Here is a 14,073-nt window from a genome sequence, read left to right on the forward strand (position 1 = left end):
CGTTATCTCACCAGTGTTACATCTTCTGGTTCCTGCCGCTTGTGTCTGGGTGTGGCGGTGCTAGCTAGCGTCTGTAGCTGATTGCATAAAACCGCAACAAACACCTGTTTGTTTTGACAGAAGCACTGGACCATCAAGTATCTTTCACTGAGTGGAGTGATGTCACTGCATTACCTGATCAGGGGATGGGCTAATTTGTTAGACGCCTGTGTGCGTGTGTGTGTGTGTGCGTGTGTGTGCGTGTGTGTGTGTGTGTGTGTGTTGAGGTACATGTGTTTCCCCTGTTAGGGCATTACGCTTCAATGTGTGCTGGGAACATGTGAATGGGCGTGTGCGCTGGTGTGAACACATGAGCATACCTTTGTGGGCGGTTGAGACCAGTGAGCGAGGCAGTTGAGCGATTGGCCAGTTTTTAAAATATGGTGATGAGAGATAAAGCGAGGAGAACGCTCATCACTGATGCAAAGGTTCAAAGACTCGGTCCCCGTCTCATCATCAGAGCAAAGAACACAAAGGAAATGACCAACTGACCACCACCCCCCTCCTCTATATTCATACACTATATCATAGAAAAGAAACCTTTTACAACAGTAAACCTGTTCTAGCCACATTTTTAACATCTGCATGTGATCTTACAGCTCTTTGCATTTCATATTAGCGCTTCGCCTTACCCCTACTCACCTGTCACAAGGTATAGCAGGACAATCTAATGAGATCCCAACATTATAATGCTCAGTTTTGATTGATACTGAGTTTGCATTTCACCTGTTATTGTGGTTGTAGTTTGAAATGGGCTTCATCGTTTGAGGTGTTGAGGCAATAGTGGGAGTCTGGGTTTGGAGGCGTAGGTGACATTTTGGCTAAACAGCTACGCAGGACTACCATCGTGCCGACGTGGTTCTGTACTTGCAATAAGGAAGAAGGGGTGAAAAAGAGAGGCTTTTCATTTGTGTATACATCATAATGAAAGCTGTTTTTTGGCATGTTGCCCCTGTCTTGACAACATTTCCTGATCAAACTATAGCCACAGCAATAAACATATTGTTAATCACCGACCCTGTCAGTTTAAAGAGCATTATGATCTTTGTAGAGGCAGCTCTTGTATTGGATCTCATTAGATTAAAAAAAAGGTGAGTTTATAGGACTTAAAATGCATCCCTGCAAATAAAAATAAAAAGTCGTGCACGAGAGGGATTTAAAAATACGTAGCTGCAGAAATTAGACCTTGCCACTGTCATTTCATACAAAGGGAAGGAAAAGAAAAGGACGTACCTTCTGTGAGGTGGGGGTTGCACAGTCTCTCTCGGAGAAAATCAATAGTCTCCGATAAGAACACTGGCTCCTGCGGTCTCGTGTCACCGGGAATATTTAGGGAATACATGCACGGATTTTCTGTCTTTTTGTTACAGCTCAGAGCGGCTCCCTCCTCTTTGCACGTCTGTTTCATTCTCTTCTCCACCTGTTAGTGCTCCCAGTCAACACCGTCAGCCACATATAAAACTGCATGCATGCTTTATCTTTTGCTTTGGCGCCGCAGTGTAGATTCATTATAGTAGAGCATTTAATGTGATTTAAAGACAATCTAAATGATTTCGACTTTTATTAGTTCAGGGCGATGACATGAAATCCGCGATGGCTTGGGTCTCCCGGGGTAAAAGGACACCAAAAAACCGCTGATGGGAGCTGTGACAAATCAAGAAAAGCACTGACTGGAGGGGGGTTTATGACCTTGTGTGTGCTGACGTCCCCCCCCCCCCCCTCCCTCTGAATTGATGCGGGGATTCCTGGTGCTATTTTTAGACTCGTGGAGAGCCGTGCGTGGGTGGAGAAGAGAAATAGACAAGGAGGAGGAGAGGAGCAGCCGGGGGATGGAAATAAGGGAGGGGAGGAGGAGGACGAGATGGAGGGAGAAGGAGGGGAGGGGGGTTCCCATGCGGACTTCATCCGCAGCAGACACACACACACACACACACGTGTCCTCACACACATGCAGACACACATGCCCGCTGTGAAGGCTTTGAATCGTGACCAGACAAGAAACACTGAAAGGGTTTGCCACACACACACACACACACACACGCACACACACACACACACACACGCACGCACACACACAGCTTTCACTGATTTGATTTTTACAGCGGTCTTAAATTAGAAATGAGAATCATGCTATGCTTCAAGAATAATAATAATAAGGATGAGGATAAATAATGAACTGTATTATACCTGCTGTGGCATTTTTCCATGTGAGCTGTGCTGCGATAAAGTGTACGAGCATATACTCTGTATATACTGTATAGGCCTTCTTTGCTTCGGGAATTTGGCACAAATGCAGCAATTTTTGGAGCGATTCAGTTTCAATGCATGTTAATCCTATAAACTGATAACAATTGTCTCTTTGATTTTAGGAGAACTGTCATCTTCCCATTGATGAAGGCCCTCCTCAATAGCCAGCAAAAGCCCACAAAATGAAGCTGTAAATCTGAAATGTGGAGGTAAGTGGAGGGATGCTTGGCTTGCAGGGAGCGGTTTTATTATTTATCACCGGCCTGCTATTTTTAGCTCCGGCTGGCGCGTTGGTGTCAAGGGTTTCCGGGTACATGGATGGCAGGTTTCCCCATCACCTGCAGGTCACATGACGAGGGGAGACCCGAGCATAACAATGATATGGGGGTGTGGCCAGGAATGTCCTCAAAATGGGTACTCCTAAATATATACTATTATGTACACTAATATACAATATTCTTAGGCTTTATGGCCCAGGAGATGGATAAGTGAAATATATATCTAATGTCCCAGATCCCATGCAAAGAGCCCACTAATTGTTGAAAATAGAAGCGTCCTTATTATTATTTAAGGAAAAAGTGCAATGCAGTAAATATACTGTAGTAAGTAATCCCTCATTTATCGAGGTTAATTGGTTCCAGTGAGTGATTTTCCGCGAAGTAGGATTCCTTATTTATAACAGGAATATTTGCGTAGTTACAGCATAGAAATCCTATTTACAACCTTTTAAACTTGGTTTGTAACATTACTAGAGCCCTCTAGACATGAACTAACATCCCTATAGTCACCTTTACACTTGTATTACCCAATATAGTAGACATTTACGACATAAATAAGGCTTGGGTGAACCGCAAAGTGGTGAGGGGCGACTGTAAACTGCATACAGTACTGTGCAAAGTCTTAAGCCATCATTAGAGATGTTGTTGTAGCAGTATTAGAATGTCACTTAGTCAAGTGCAAACCTCCACCAAGGCTGATTTAAAAAAAAAAAAAACTATTATGAAGTGCGTTTGTGTTTGTTCGTTCATCTCTTTGTTAGTCAGCAGACTACTTCCTGTTTCATGGATGACAAACAGACAGGGGGTGCCGTTATAATCCGTGTACATCATAGTGACTCAAACTGTAATAATAACTTCTTATACGAGTCCCTTTTACCAGATCCTCACCAAAATGTATTGGCTTCTTCCTTGGCCTACATGCCTGCTAATCCTGCTAATTGAGACTGTCGTTCTATGTAGTGTTTGTCTGTGTCAACAGCAGTGGAATAATTGTTTTATTGAAAACAGTGAGATTATTCTACAGTATACTGTATAATATCAAATAAATATAAATCTGTCAATCAATCAATTTTGATTGAACTCTGTGAAGCAATTTAGCTTTGTTGCCTTTGACATAACACACAAAAAAACAGCATTTCAGGGATGACACAAGAACCGCTTGTTAGAAAAAGCTGTCTCGCTCCCTGCGCAAGGAACATGTTGGCTTCCAGTGAGAAAATGTTTTAGAACAGTTGTTCTCGACTGGTTTGGCTGCAGGACCCGCTATCACCCCTTAATGACAAGCGGCGACCCAAATTGGTCATCACTATTAATATTTCAAGAATGTTGATGATATTTGAGTAAAATTTGGAAAATAAATACTGTAAACTACTGGTTCCTCAAATGAAAATAAAAAAATAGAAAACTCCCTGAACATTTCATTGGTCTTTTTGTTTTAATTGAACTCCTGAAATGAAAATACATTTTGCATGATATTCTAACTTATTGAGAGAGTAAGAACAGCTCACAAACAAAACGACTCAGAAGTGCCATTTGGTTTTCATCCTGTACGCTCACAGAAGCTACTGTTGCGTCCTTGACACTGTGGGAGTATACCGTACCTTTTTGCTAGTAGAGTCAAGTGATTTACCCTATAGGGTGCACTGGTGTCTGTTGATAATATACACATACTGTAGCAAGATTACAGCATATTTACAGTACTTGTCTGTTTAGTTCGACTGTAATACATTTGTGTTTAATCCTATTTTTGTCTAACCTTTGTGGATCTTTAGTTAAGGTCAAATAGGGGAAAGCCTTTCTGTCTCATTTCACATAATTAGCCCTTTCCTTCTGGGAAAGATCCACTAACAGGGCATTGTCAAGTTCTCACAATGCTAGTATTAAACCTATTAGAGGCAAAAACATAGCCAAAAGGTTCTCCTTTCTTATATTTATATACACACACAATGTAATTAGTTGATTCTCTAAAATGGTAAGGTATAGCATGGCAATAAAGAGAAAGGCATGGGGTGAAAAGATAAAAATTGCAAACAAAAGGGGAGTCTGAGGCGGGGAAGGACACAAACAGGGTTGTCTGATTGAGTGGGAGACGTCGTGACGGGGGAGAAGGGGGGCTCGGTAGGTAGAGGGCGCGGAGGGAGACAGTGCATTAGAAATGATTGCAGAGCAGTGATAGACGGAGCGTGCTGGATGGGGTAAATTCAGATGTTCTGGCTGATAATGCTGCCTTGTGTCCTAATGAAAAAAATCCAGATGCTATCTGGCTCTCTCTGGACCAGACCTCCTTCCTCTCTCTTCTACTCCTCCTTGGTGCCACTCTCTCTGCTCTTGAGGGGCCCTGTTGGCCTGGTCGGGGGATTAAGGAGAGCGTCTCTTTTAGCTCCGAAGTGTCCTTGAGGTGTGGAGAGGGTACAGATCCGTCTGGACCTCCTCCGCCTCCTTCCTTCATGAGTATGTCAAGTGTCTGTCTGCGTTTGACTGGCTGTTTGTCAAATCTTTGCATTATTTGTATTCTCCATGTTTTTTGTTTGGGTCCATTTCTTTTGTGCCGTCCTCCCCGACAGCTCCCTCCCTCTCGCTCGTCTGTCTGCACGCTGCATGTTTGCCGGATGTTTTGGCTGCTTGCTCTCTGCTCCTCCTGCCTGCTGACTTGGCTTCAGACAATCAAAACGCAGCGATCGAAACGGCCATCTTAAAAAGCATGCACAAGTTTACAGTGGAATTCGTGTGTGTGTGTGTGTGTGTGTGTGTGTGGCAGAAGGGAAGCCGGAGGAAACAGTGACACAGTCACAGGTCTAATTAATGAATTAAGGCAGCTTAATTTTCATTTGTGCTCATCAGAGACATTTCCTTGTATGAAAAGGCTGTTGGAGGGTGCAGCTCTTACTCACTCGCTGATGTCGGCTTTATAATCTTTAATGGAGGAACACTGTTTTAACCTTTTGGGGAGTGCAGTGGCAGTTTATTATTAGTTCACTTTTCACCACGCTCCTGGGGTTCTGGAGAAACACAGCTGCCAGGAAGACTCACCGTCATCACTAAGAAACGTTTTTCCATATTTTATGGTCATAAAACACAACTTCTTGTATTTAAATTAAAAGAAATTTAAATTTAAATTTTAAAAAAACAACTAAAGTCCAGAGCATCATAAGCTACTTAGAAAACAGGAAGCTACAGTATAAGTGAAGCTCGGAGAATATGCATCTGCGAGCTTAACTATCTCGTGCGGCGTACCCCTGGGGTCAATACTGGGACCAAAACTGTTCAACCTATATATTAATGACATCTGTAAAGTCACAAAAGACCTAAAGCTGGTATTATTTGCAGACGACCCTACTGAGAGCGACTATGACATTTTGAAGTCCAATAAAAACGGACATGAAGCAAAACAAACCAAAAGCAGAACGTTAGGCTACATCAGGGGTCACCAACGTTTTTCCTTGTGAGAGCTACTTTTACAAAATGAAAATGGCCAAGAGCTACTCATTTTTGTAACATTTATTTTCAGACCTTATTATAAACCCAAACAAAGTGAATATGCTTGTTTTACCAGAACATTAACAAAATGCTGGTATCCACAACTCACATTTTGTATTTCAGAATGCATTTCTTTCTACTGTTCTTTCATTATTAACTGAAAACCTGAATGAAAAGCATGCTCGCGGGCACCTCATGTGGTTGTGGGGGGCTACCCGGCGCCCGTGGGCACCACGTTGGTGACCCCTGGGCTACATGGTCACTAATACGAAAACAACACAAATTCAAAGCAGTTCAGCACTAGGGTTGGGTATCGGGTCTCGAGTGTCAATGGGAACCGGGACTAACGCTCTGATTCTCCCGGGATTGTTTAAAAGTTATTATTTCAATTCCTAATTCCGATGCTCACTTTGCCGACCGGAAGATATAATAATAGCCTCTAATACCAACAAAATAGAATGTGGCCCATTAGCACCAACGAGGAAGAAGCGGCTATAGAGTTTGGCTTAACTTCATAAAAAAAGGGCGGTTGACTTAACAACACTCAACAGCAACATTTGCAACACAATGATATCATGCAAAGGAGGGAACGATCAACATGATTAATGTTCACACGTTCACCATGTAGAAATAACACAGTACCTCGTCTTTGATGCGCTGCATCGGACTTCCTCTAAGCAATAAGACTCAGGAAAGTCAAACAATAAATTGCGTCTGTCTCATGCTAATGTAACGCAGTGTTTCAGGATGCTAGCTGATGTGGAAGTTGGGTGTAAATAAAAGACGGGAACTAAGGCTACGGCTAGGGAAGTTTATTATTGGCATAGTACAACTCTGTTAGCAACAGTCAAGGGACCTACTTTATTTGCTCTCTTATTTTCTGTGGACAACATGGCAAGTCCACTGAGTCTCTCCTGTCCCACTGTGCTCTTCAAGTGGTTTTTAATGAGTTTTAACTTGGAAAATGAGCGCTCAGAGGTTGCAACAGTGACGGGAAGAGCTATCGGGCCGGGGGTGTGCCGCCCTCCGAGCCCCATCGGTGGTTCAGTTGGTTTCCATTGGTGTATGAGGAGAGTGGTTTGAGTGGTTTTGCCTTAGCGCTATAAAATGAAATTGACTTGACGTGACTCCGCGTCAGACGTTCAGTGTTTTGAAACGAAAAGACAGAAATGTTGCCATTTTGTGAAAATGTCCATCCGGACACAAAACAAAGAAGGCTGTATTTAGTGTAGAAGCTTCTTCCCGCCACTTCTTGTGCCTGATGTTGTTTGTTGGTAATGGGCCCGACAGATGCTTGCCATCCATCAGTCCACAGCATCCTCCATGTGTCACTAACGGCTATTTTCCCCCTGGTGCTGCCTCTCTTTAAAATGTGTCATTTTATTGTTCTGATTTCTCTCTTCCACCCCCTGCCCCCAGGGAGTGGAATATGATTTCACAGAACATTAAGTGGATGGGATCTAAGGGAATAGTGTGATGGTGGCGATGGTGGTGGAGAGCAGGGATCTGGCCTAATTAAGTACTGTAGTTCTCCACCTTCACCAGTTCCACCCTCCTCCCATGTTCCCTGATAGGTTGGTGACTTTCTCCGCGGAGTGTGAAGGACGAAGACAACTCATAATCCTCTCGACTTTAGGAGACAAAAAAAGATTTGTGGAGCAGTAGCCTGTGCATCCATGCAAGGACATTTCTGCATCTTGTGTTGGTTTAGCCAAAGTGCCACTTCCAAATATTCCTGGAGAATAAATGGACACAACAGAGCGTTACAAGTTAGAGTGCAGCCACAAATCAAATGAACTTCAGTACATTCCCTGCCTCTATACCTTAAATACCGGACTGACAGTTATCTCCTCTATTCACACTCCATTGGATGTCTGTATAGCTGAGGTTTACATAAAGTATATCTCACCAAGAGCCCATAACTTCTTAATGGCCCTTAGCCAAGTATTATTGCATGGGTGAGTGGCTCCGAGTGCATCTAACCTAACCTTGATCTCTCCCTGGCCTGCACACGTATTATTACCCCATTTCCTTGTATCAAAACCTGCTTCCCCCTGCATTGACACAGCAAGGGTGGTCCACAGGGGTCACACGGGGACAAAGGTCCAAGCGACAAAACATATGCTCAACAGTAAATGTGCCATTCAAATGACAAACGACTGTGAATGTTGGCGTCACCATTACGGAGGGACGGGACGGGTAGGGGGAGCCGGGGGTGGGGAGGGTTGCAACGACGCCACATGTCCTCTCCTGCACGTCGGGCACAGGGCTTGGGCAAGCGTGGGGTGATTGATAGCGACGCCAAGATAACATCTCATCGGGGCGCGGTGCACAAGGGTGCCTAGCAGCACAATGATGGACGAGCCCATAGACACTACATAAAAATCGAACCCCGCATATATAACACATTCCCTGCTCCCTTTCTTAACTTGTAATGTATAGTGATAGAAATTTGTTTCGCAGTCCATTGCTGCAGACAGTGATGGATGCCAAAATGAAGGAGAGGGAGCCGAGGAGCAAACGAGACATACACAGCATGTGCCTTTGTGTGCGTGTGTATGTTAGGAAATGAGTTCAAGTCTTTGAAAACACAACTTTTAGTTTTTGCAACACATTGATACACACCAGAAATTCAAACTAAACAGGTTTGTTTATTCTCTTTCAGCCCTGTTTTACACAAGAAAGTTTTGCAATAGGCCCATGTATTGGATGATTATACTTATTTTATATTTATGCATTTTGAACAGATTTCTTAAACTTGTATAAACTAGATGAAAGTAAGCAACAAGCAAATGATGAATTTGTCGAGAGGTATTGTTGGCCGCATTAGTAAGCAATATTACTCAAAAAAATACATATTTTCGAAAAAAAAATGCATTATTTAGCACAAATAAATAATGCTAGAAAGGGTTTAGAAAAATCTAAAAGTCAATTGTGAGAATATTTTCAATTTTTGCATTTGAAGTAACTATGGTTGCCATTTTGTAATGCACATTACTGCCATCAGCAGGACCGGCGTGGAACTCTGAATAGCTCATTGTGAGCAGTCAGGTTGTGGCTTATATTCCGTCCTTATACAAAAAACTGAGCCGCACTAAATCTTGCTGTGTAGATAATATGTGTTGTTTGTGTAGTTGTATGTGTGACCAGAGTTGATGTTACCCTCTATGGGTTAGAAAACTAATTATGAAAATGAAATAATTACTTTTGCCTCAGTAGTTTTTACTTTCTCTTCCACTGAAACGAATGGGAGCTTGTGCAGGGATGCTTGCGTTCATGATCGATCTGGTGTTTTGTTTCGGCAACAACAATCTCACCGCAAAACTGTTGTTTTACGCAGCGTGAGTCTCTGACAGTGTTTACATCGATGGCAAAAACCTGACTATTGACGTGATTCTGCATAGGTTCAAATTTCCATCCATGATGGCGTTTATATGTGTCACTGATAGAATGATCCACAAGTACAGGAAAACAAGCCTTGCAGACTACTGTACTCACAAAATTCTGTAAAACTGTATTTAAAAAAATAAAAAAACACTTTGCATTTTAAATTTTACAGCTTCCTGCCAATGAGTAGCAATCAACACTGTTTCATGGTTGACTACGGCCTATTATTAGTCAAGCACATTTTACGTATTCCTGGCCTACATTAAGCATTTTTCAAGCACAAAACTGGCTAAATGAACTACAAATATAAAGCATTCGGAAGACGCATTCAAATGCATGCTGTTGATATGTATGTAGTATTCTACACTGGTCACTAGGTGTCAGTAAAGTTACATTGATGAGACAATAGCCACCATCGGAAGTACAGTAAGTATAATGCGACTCTCCCAATGCTAACATGTCTGTATTATATCTTATTTATGTCTTAAATGGTTTATTTTATGTCTCTTATACCTACTATATTGGTCAATACGACTGTAAACCTGACTGTAGGGGTGTTATTTCATGTCTCTAATAATGTTAAAAACATTATATGCAAGGTCGCAAACAGGTTTTCTCTAAAATATTCCATTTGTAAATAAGGAATGATACTTCGCGGAAATTCACTTATCATGGTCATGTCTGGAACCAGTTAACCACGATAAACGAGGGATGATTGTTTATTAATTCCGTAACTATATATATTATAGAAAAAAGTTATTATTAATTTTATTTGAGTTAATTTATTAATTCATCATAATTATATACAATACGTTAATAACATGGAATGTTATTATTTATTAAGAAATAATATATATTGTTTATTGTATACATAATGAAATGTTATTGTATAATACATATTAATATATACATACATTAATGTATATATAATTAATATATATATAATATATTATCATATAATATATATAATAAAGAGCATGCAGTATTTGAATATTCATGTAAACATAGCCACCGTCTGTTCTTGTTTTACTTTGAACTATTGTATTATTGTTGTGTTTGCTTCTTATCATGCTGATTTGCGAAGATGAGGCGATACATACTTCAGTTTGATATATTTACGTTGTCACATGTTACCTCTGTCCATTTCTGTGCTCTTAAAAGCAGCTTTCAAAGAGAAATGCATCATTCTCGCACTGACTTGTGTCCAATTATTGGATTGAGACAGTGTGAAATTGGTCAAGTGGCGATGTCCTCTGTATTATCGATCATGTTGCCGACCAGAGAGCATTAGAACATCCATTTAGAGTTGAATCACGGTGCACATGTGTGTTGTCACACGAGCCGTCATCACATGTCACGAGCACATGCAGCCCTTCGTATACTTTAGTAGCACAGCACGATGTGGGGCGAGCCGGTTATAAATAAACCGACGGAAAGTGTACCTAAAGTGTATATTCATCCTGATGACCCCCCCCACACATGCTGCACACATATGCCGTCCCATGTGTGTCCTCGGGAAGCCTTGTTAACGTGGCCTCACACACCTGCATGAGCACACAACACCGACCACCTCGGCACATTGTTAGCCTATCAAATTGACTTGTCGTCACGAGTCTCCCAGTAGCTGATGAATATTGGATGGGAGTGGATAATACCTCGACAGAGGAGGCCTCCCCCCACCAAGGCAAGCAAGGCTGCACACTCAGCAAGTGAAGTGCTGCCCACTGAGACCAAATCCAGGCCTCTGAAAAAAAACCTCTCTTTTACAGTTGGGAGCAGGATGCTGTGTAATTGTGGGTGGATTCTCACGTAATTCCGCTCACTACGAGTGTGAACGTATGTGCTATAGAGAGAAAGCGAGCGATGATGGACAAAGATCCCCATCTTCATCCATCTCCATAAACCCACAATTGAATTTTACAGCACTCCTCTCGTCACCATCACCTGCAGTGGACTGTAATTCCAAAGCTGTTGGAGGAGGATTTCCAAGTTTTATACGGTACCTGTTCTTGTTTCGTTAGCTCGGGAAGACAATCCCTGTACATGTGGGGTGTGCACGAATGTGGATGGATAGTTGAATGCAGAATAACTCGGCCTAAATGCGTCAAATGACAGCTTAAGAGCTTCTCTCTCAGATTTGCCCAATCCTGAAAGCCGCCACGTGTGATCCACATGCAAATAAATGTGGCGATTGAAATGAAGACTTAAAACTGTAAACACAACAACGGTGGTACCTCGGTTTTTCGTGATTAATTCGCTCCAGAAGTTCTGACAAAAACCGAAACGTACGAAAACCGACGCAATTGTCGGCAGGAAATAATGTAAATCCAATGAATCTGTTGTAAACGCCCAAAAATATTAACAAAAATAGATTTTCTACAGATGTATTATAGTATTGTATACAGAAATCAATGCAAAATAATTATAAATGGCAACTGAAATGAATGAATGAACATTTAACATCACAGAGGAGGGGACAGTGAGGAAGGGTCCACACCACTGACAACTTCCCAACATTTTTTATCGTTTTTGATCTCTCTTTCGTTAAGACCTTTGCCCCTTTCGCTACGTTAGCTTCTTTGACTTCTTCTTTCTTCAGACTTCACGTACATCCTGGCGAGTTTGGCAACACGGACACCATCTTCGTACTTTGCAATGAGCTCTTTCTTGAACTCAGTAGTGTTTCTCACCTTCTTCATCAAATTGCACGTGCAGCTTTCTTTGGCCCCATGGTGGGTTATTTAGCAGTCGTACGGAATAAAAAATGCACGTAGGGTGCTTTGTTTGGGCACTCGATTTCATGGAACAATACATACATGACAAACAGACTAGTTTGTTGCTCAAACTGAGACAGTGTACGAAAAGCAAAGCAAAATTTTGGTGAAAATTTTCACTGAAAACCAAATCATACGAAAACCGGGGCTTTCAAAAACCAAGGTTTGGCTGTATGGTAGTTGTACAGTCGTACATCTATCTATCCATCTATCTAGGTTTTTTTAATACAGACTGGATACAACATTGGTTGTATCTTTCCGTTTCTACAACGCATTATAGGTGGATTTTAAGTATAAGTCGGAACTGATGTAACCATATGCCGGCATATGCCGATAAATGCCGTTCCAAGCCGATTCCGAAAACCGATCAGTGTGCGGTGGCAAACACTACATGTGTACTGTGCCACGTAGGGTTGCCAACACTTGAACTGAGCCGACAATGGACGCGCATTGTCCCGTATTGCCGCGAGAATCAAAGTCTTTAGTCTGTAAAAGTCTGTAAAACCTCAGTGCTCCCGCAGCTACACTGCTGTGTGTGTATTCTAGCAGCCCTGCCTCCCCCCACAGAGACAAAGGGATTGTAGGTCTCGCTCCATTGTTCTATGAAACGTCTTGATGTTGAACCAGAGCACAGAGTGAATGCTCTTCCTGCTCCTTTTGGAGGCGAGAGATGAGGTCAACAGACATGCGTGCAATACATGGCATGGCAATATATGGAGGCCGGCAAAATTAGCCAGTTCTTTTTCATTTATAGTGTACTTTATTTATTTATTTTTTAGCGTGAGACATTTTTGTTTTCTGAACGAGAAATCTCGTCAGATTAATCTCGCGAGATCTTGTGACATGAGATCTTGTGACACTATATGGCATCTATTACGATGGAGAAGGTACAGTGTGTATGTAAAAAGTGGATCAAGTGCACAATAGGAGACACGCACGCTGTTGTGCACAGGCGTAGACAAACACAGCTCATTAGCATTAAAGCTACAAACACACAAAACAGTGTGTTCCCAGTAGGGCTTACTGAAGCACTTTTAAACTGTCGAAAATCCTGCATCAAGGCTAGATTTTGGGCAACACACCCTTCAATACACTATACACTATAATACATATTGTCCAAAAAAATAGACATAGCTGTAACAATGTTTCATTACATTAACTATGTCCTTTTTTTAGATGGTAACTGAAGCTCCTGCAAGGAGATTTGAATAAGCACAGTTGTGCAGATGGAAGGATCCCACACACACTGTATTATTTATTTAACACCGTGTGGTTAAACTTTGATTTGTTTGCGCCATTACTTTAATTAACCTTAAGAATTTTTAAAGAGGATTTAGCTCACTAAAACACACAAACACTTAGCCAGGGCACGGAATGTGTCATTTTTTAAACAAAGGGTCAGTCCACATAGTGGTAATTGAGTCTGTTTGACAAGGGATTTACCGCAGATGCTCATATCAATTAAATTCACATTGAAATCCATCTGTGGCAGAGAGGGTGTCATACTCAATTGTAAGTCGGAAAACAGAAAAAGATTGGCTCAACCTCATTAGCATAACGAAGGATCTTCCCAACAGATGGCCTTAGATGGCATTCTAGGCTTGGCTCAAGTGCAAGTGAGTGGAAACGTGTGACGCAGGAAGTGTCGTCCACTGTACACATATTCAATAAACACCACGTAAGGCCTTTTTATTTTTGGGGATGGACTAAAGTAGCTGTTAACATACAGTGTAATTTGTAATTTGTTAAGAGTAATAATTTAAGAGCACTAAACTTGAAATATCTTTCTTTTTTTGAGCTCCTCAGGTAGGAGTTTAGGTGTTTGCCAACACTCATTCAGTCATTATCTATAATGCTTATTGGTGCGAGGA

At 41.7% G+C, this 14,073-nt stretch overlaps 1 protein-coding gene across 1 annotated transcript in view; it reads right to left on the reverse strand.

The window, feature by feature from the left end:
- The window catches only part of kcnn1a (potassium intermediate/small conductance calcium-activated channel, subfamily N, member 1a), a 91,263-nt gene extending 89,858 nt beyond the window's left edge, over positions 1-1,405 (reverse strand). The window contains exon 1 of the mRNA XM_054767047.1: positions 1,273-1,405. The gene's annotated coding sequence lies outside the window, so the exon portion shown is untranslated. The remainder of the gene's footprint in view (positions 1-1,272) is intronic.
- Between the last annotated feature and the right edge of the window lie 12,668 nt (positions 1,406-14,073).

Source organism: Dunckerocampus dactyliophorus, chromosome 2, assembly GCF_027744805.1.
Source record: "Dunckerocampus dactyliophorus isolate RoL2022-P2 chromosome 2, RoL_Ddac_1.1, whole genome shotgun sequence".
NCBI lineage: Eukaryota > Metazoa > Chordata > Actinopteri > Syngnathiformes > Syngnathidae > Dunckerocampus > Dunckerocampus dactyliophorus.